We start from the raw sequence: 6,000 nt of genomic DNA, 5'->3' as shown, positions 1-6,000 counted from the left end.
CTTTATGTAAAATTTCCAGATATGAAGATGTCTTTTGCATAGAGAATGATGGTAACCATATGGCCTACTCACAATCAATCGAATTACCAACCATGGCAGGTTGTTACACTTTTAGGAGATGCTTACGTGGTCTGCCATTAGAGTTCCACTAGTGTGGCATTTGTGAAAAAGTTTATATTTAGATACACTTCCTGGATCGTATGTAAAGCCACAGAGAGCAAAAGCATCAATTCAAAGTGTTTACTTATAGACTGACTGCTATCAACTCTAAAATTTCCCATTCCATGCGTCTGACTCTTTTTTGGAGTTTTAGGTTAATGCAGTTTCCATGTTTACAAGACTTTGGCTGTTAATATTGTTAAATTTTACTCATTAGACAGGAAAAAGGATATTCAAAATCTCTGTTAGGCAGAGGAACATTAAAGTTAAAAATACTTTCCATATTTAATCTGTTAAACAATAGCGAATTTCTTATGAATCAGTGATACTGTAATTGAACTGGAGACATTTTTAGAGCAAGCTTGCTTTGGCTTTTTCACCCTCCGATTTGGAATCTGCTCACAGTACTGCCAGCTTAACCAAAAAGGATTAACTCTCATATCCAACTGAGAACACAGATAATTCTCAGTAATTGGTAAAAAATGAAGATGAATGGGGCTGAGAGATAAGGAGCAATTAGCTCATCAGCAGTTACAGCTGTGCACTCAATCCGGCTCCATCTCCTGAGTCTCGGCCCCTTTTAAAGAACCTAAGCAGCATAAGCATAGGACACCCCCTCCCCAAAAAATTGCTATACCTGCCCATCATTTTGCTACACTTCCATTTTATTTCTTTACTATACAAAGACACCTGTCATAGCATGCTATGTAAATTACTACCTCTCTCAGGACCTATGTCTAAAGCCAATCTTCTTTTTTAAACTTTTTTTTTATAACAGAAACCAAATGACTACTGTAGACATTTTTAAATTCCCTGTCAATCGTTTCATTATAGCAGCATCATCTGTTTGAAAATATAAGCAATTCCCTCATCTAATTATAGGAAGGATTTGAGGTTCATTAACATTGCCAAGGCAGAGAAGCCAGTGTGCAACGGCAGAGCTCTGCTTGGTGACCTGCACTCTCAGTTTCCTTTTATTTGCTTTCTCAAGGTCTCCAAGACTTTTTCCTGAAATCATAAAATTAATTTTTTCCTTCCAAACGAACACGTGTGTTAGAAGAAAGGAAATGACTCCAAAGTATTCTATTTCTGCAGAAATGCCTTTTTTAAAAAAGACAAGGAGATGGTCAATGGGCAAAGACAGTTTTACCTCCCTATTTGTCCATTATTTTCACATATTCGTTTGTTTTGCTTTGTTTGTTGGGAGACAGGAAATATAAGAAGCGACGAATGATACTAAACAGTAGTGTTATTAATCAAAAAGCAACCGTTATTTTTACTCAAAACTTTTACATCTTTGTAATTATTCCAAGTGTGGCAACATGAAAGACGAAGCATATATTTGAGGCATGTGAAATGTGCTTTGGTTTGTACATCACCAAGAAATGTGTGTTTGTTTATATTCTTCAGTGTTCAAAAAGAGAAAACACTAAGACCTTAAGATCATTTCCTTAAAGAAATAACAGCAGTCTGAGGGTTACAGCTATAGTTTAAACAATGAGATTTTCTTGGTACATCTGTTTTGAGATCACATTTTGAATAGATATGAACTCATTTCCTACTAAGCAAGCAATCTACTATTGTTGATAACTGTTTACCAGTTCCATGACTCAGATATTAGCCAGTGGCAAAGGTCCCTCTTAAATCCTCTGAGCATTTTTTAAACTGTGTACACAGTGTTTTCCTTAAATTAAATGTTAACAGAAGTAAAAATGCAGTCTTTTCCTGTCTCTTGGTAAACTGTAGTTCACCAAATTTTGCACTTGGGAATGATATTGAATATATTTATCTTTAAAGACTTATTTCCTTTGTTGTCATTGGTCAGGGGAATAGGATATTAGGTTCATCGTGTATATAAATAACATAGAAACTATTAAGAGATGCTCACTATGTCAATATTTATGTAGTATTTAGAAACTAGAAGTAAAATTAAGTTTCCTTTATTTAGACTAAAGTGACTGTGATTAATTTAGTACCCTCAGAAGCATGCAGAGTGCCAAAAAAAAGGATAAATAGATAAAAACACAGCTATATGTATTTATCAAATTGACCTTGGATTCACCAGTTTGAAATTCTGCCTTTTCAATATCCCAGTTCCAATTTCCAAGCAGCATTTTTTTTAAGCTGGTTATGTAGATCAGTTCTCACAGCAAAAAAATAGCAATTTATCTGGCATGTATGTTGTGGATAGTGTTGCCACTAAAAAGAAACCAGGACATTTTTCCTTCTTATCTGCTATGTAGCTCATATCAGCCAACCTGTCACAAGACAGTACTTGATATAAACAAGAGATTGCAAAGACATCTCAGTAATCAATATCACGATGGCTACAGTATGGAAACCCCAAGCAGTGCATATCATTTGTCTCAGCATCTATTTCTATGGCCAAATGAAGCATTAATTCAAATCATAAATCTATGGTGATTTAAATCTGGGAATGAGCACCTGCCTGCTTTAATGATTTATTTTGTACATTTCAGTAAGCAGCAGATTTGTCCATAGGAACTGACAGGTCACCTTCAGATGCCAAGAGCAGACTGTTTATCACCATGCAGACTAGCATCTCATCTTTGCAAGTAAATATTAAACTAAAAGAATCCAATTGATTGTGGATGAGGGAGAATGGCGACATGGCCATATATTATACTCAGCAAGCTGCTGCTCCTCTCAGACCCATCCTGAGGTCCTCACTTCTTCCCAAAGTGATCGTTCCATTGGGAAGATGTAAGCTCAAGGTTAACATGTAAGATAGAGTATAAAACAATTATTTTTCAATGGCAAAGATTTCTTCAAATGTCTTTTACTAGCTAATTTGTAAGATTCCTATCATGTCCTATAAAGTGCATCTATAACAAAATTGCCCCATCACTTCATTAAACCAAAGAATTAAGCCTCAGCAAAACAAAATCGGTTTTCAGCGGTTATCAGGATTTATTTACAACCAAAGAAAAAAACATAGTGTGTCTTACAAGAAAACCAGAGGGGAAAGACAGAACTTGTGAGCCAGAAGAGAACAGGAGGGGGAAAGAAGAACATAGAATTTGACTTCAGAAATGCCAGTGGATTTGGGTAAGACTGAAGAGAATGATCTATCATTAAAGAAAACACCTATCGGAAGCGTTTTTGCTGCTTCAACAAGACAATTGATAGCTTCATGACAGTCTAAGTTTGTGTTCAGAAGCACAGACTTTGGAGATTCTTGGAATTCCTTTTATAGGACATCTGTTCAAAACGACTTTCTAACCATGATACCTTATCTTCCTGGAGAATCCAGCAATCCTGCTATTTCTGCCTCCTTATCAAAGATTGGATGCCTGCATTGTGGTTGTTTTTTTTTGTTTTGTTTTTTGTATTGTTGAATAATTTACCATCATTTCTATGACAAAATCTAAACTGGGACAGCTGCCCCCAAATTTCTACACAAACACGCATTTTTTTTTTCAAGTAAATACCTGTCAGAAAGAACGGAAAAATAGTGGAGGAAGCAGCTGATGGCAGTAAAAAGAGGAAGAAGGTATTTTCAGGAATGAAAGTTTGTGTAAACAGTAAGAGCAAAAGCAATACATAAACTGTAATTAACTGATGACCAAACAATGTGGTAAGTGGACACTGCAATCAATAATAGCATAAACACTTGCCAAATATTTTATTTCCCATGACGTAGATAATATCATTTGTGCCATTTTCCACAGTGCAATGTGAGGTTCAGAAAGTATACATAACCTTTCAAAGTCACAGAGCAAGAAATCTCTGAACACTTACCAAGAGCGGAATCTACCAATCCTCACTGAGACTGGCGGTGCTGTATCAACTGGTCAGGTCAACGCTGCTTTCATTGTGGTAAATTCAAGCACCATCTCCCACGTTGCTCTATTTCCTCACCCACCTCACCTCTCCCCACCACACCCAAGCTCGCTTTCCCTGATTCTTAGAGGTCTGGGGGTAGGTTTTTCATGAGGATATAAATCATCCATTGATAGAGGACATCAGCAGAGAGAGTAAGAAAACCAAGAGAATGTTGTCCTAATCCTTTCCAGCAACATTAAAGTCAATTTCTTCTCCTGGTTCAAAATGATTTGGGATGGTGAATGCAAAAACTCAGAAGTAGCGTAGACTAACCACTTTAATGGAAGGAAGCTCATTTCTTCCTATTACCATTCAAAAGGAATTCTAGTTGTTTCTTCTTTTAAGCCACTATGAAATTATTAAAGTAATCTATAATTTGGCCACTATGCACAAACTAACACATGTGATCAATTAGTAGATGTACATCAGTATTTAGTAGGGACATGCTGATTTCTGGCCATGGATGCCTCCACAGAACCTGTTTGGTCTACTGCTGAGGAAAACTCAGAGGCATCAGATTCAAATGTACGTTGCCTTCAGTGCTATCAGCTCCATTATTTAGAGTATCCCAGCACAACGTGCACTACCGAGAGAGGTCTGCAATAGAAGCCTCCAATTGGAAAATTCTGATAACAATCCAGACTATATTTTGAATGACAGCTGTGACTTTGAATGGTTGATGGCTTGATTTAAGGGAAAAATGGGGGGGGGGGAGCAGTTGGGGAGGATTCAATTCCCCTATCCTGTTTTTAAAGCTAAAGCAAGGGGTTTTCATTTTAAAGCAAGGTATACTTAATAGTTCAACCAACAGAACTATAATTCCATTTTATTTCAAAGCTGTTCATTTTACAAGTGTAAATTTGTCCCAACCATGACCAATTCCGTGCCCTCCCTGTCTACTTCCAGGAAGTGTTCACAAACACAAGTGCTGATCCTCTCTGCGATCCTCGCAGTTCTGCAGTCAGCTATCTGGGCTCTTTTCCATGTTGTCTCATCTTTCCATACACTGCCACCTCCATGAACACTTTGTTTAGGCCGCAGTTGCCAAATCTTTCAATTCTCATTATGTTGTTCTGCTGAAAAAGTTCTATTTTCCCCTATAACCTTAACAACTGTCCTTTATTATCATGGAAGCCATGACAGTTTGTGTTTTATGTATGTATTTAGAAATCACTTTCCACTCTAAAATGTATGTCAGGCATATGTTTGCAGTTGTTGTGATAATGATTATTTTGACAATCCATACTTTTCCTTTGTATACCTTTGACTTTGTCTTAATGAAAGAAAAGCAGAGAACTACTGTTTAACATAAGAAATAATGTGCTAACATGCCACATGGGAAAGAGAATCACTGCTTTCTTCATGAGCAAATGTTGAATATAGTATCATGCACACATCTTACAGTATCCAAGTTTGTCCTGTTGAATATTTTTTGCATTTTAAGTGAAAGCAATTCATTGTATAAGTAGAGCAAAATGGTTTACCACAGTAGCATCCACAATCTTCATTAATAAAAGAATTCATCCACATTTGACAGACTGCTTGAAAAAATCAGTGAAATTAATATTTTGCAAAAACCAAATCTGTTCTATTTGGTTTGATGGTGACAACTTTTCTTCTTTCTCCACACAGCAGGAAAGAAGAGAAGTTAAAGTTGTATTTTTAAGGAGAGAGAGAGAGAGTCACAATGATTGTGTATAAAAATAACTTGGTATCAACATAATCCTTATCTGTCAGCATGTGAATGGCTGAGTTTACAGTACAGCACCTGAGGGTTCACTTTCCACTGCCTTAAAGACCTGCAGTCAACCAAGATCCAAAACTACTAAGGGGAAAATTCCAAAAATAAAGAATAGAACAGTTCTAAATAACTTGTCTTAGTATATAATAATAATTGTTCAATTTATTATTAGTCATTATTGTTCATTTTTCACTCTACATATCTTACAGATTAAATTTTATCATAGGTCTATATGTAGTACATAAAATTTTCAG

General features: G+C 36.2%; 1 protein-coding gene across 4 annotated transcripts in view; it reads right to left on the bottom strand.

Annotated features, from left to right (window-relative positions):
• DACH1 (dachshund family transcription factor 1) overlaps positions 1-6,000 on the bottom strand; it is a 367,142-nt gene that overhangs the window by 154,402 nt on the left and 206,740 nt on the right. The window lies entirely within an intron of this gene.

This window comes from Ochotona curzoniae, unplaced genomic scaffold, assembly GCF_017591425.1.
Source record: "Ochotona curzoniae isolate NIBS_2020 unplaced genomic scaffold, NIBS_Ocur_1.0 contig_64, whole genome shotgun sequence".
In the NCBI taxonomy this organism is placed as follows: Eukaryota; Metazoa; Chordata; class Mammalia; order Lagomorpha; family Ochotonidae; genus Ochotona; species Ochotona curzoniae.
The sequence above is the reverse complement of the archived record's forward strand: the minus strand, read 5'-3'. Positions and strand labels throughout refer to the sequence as shown.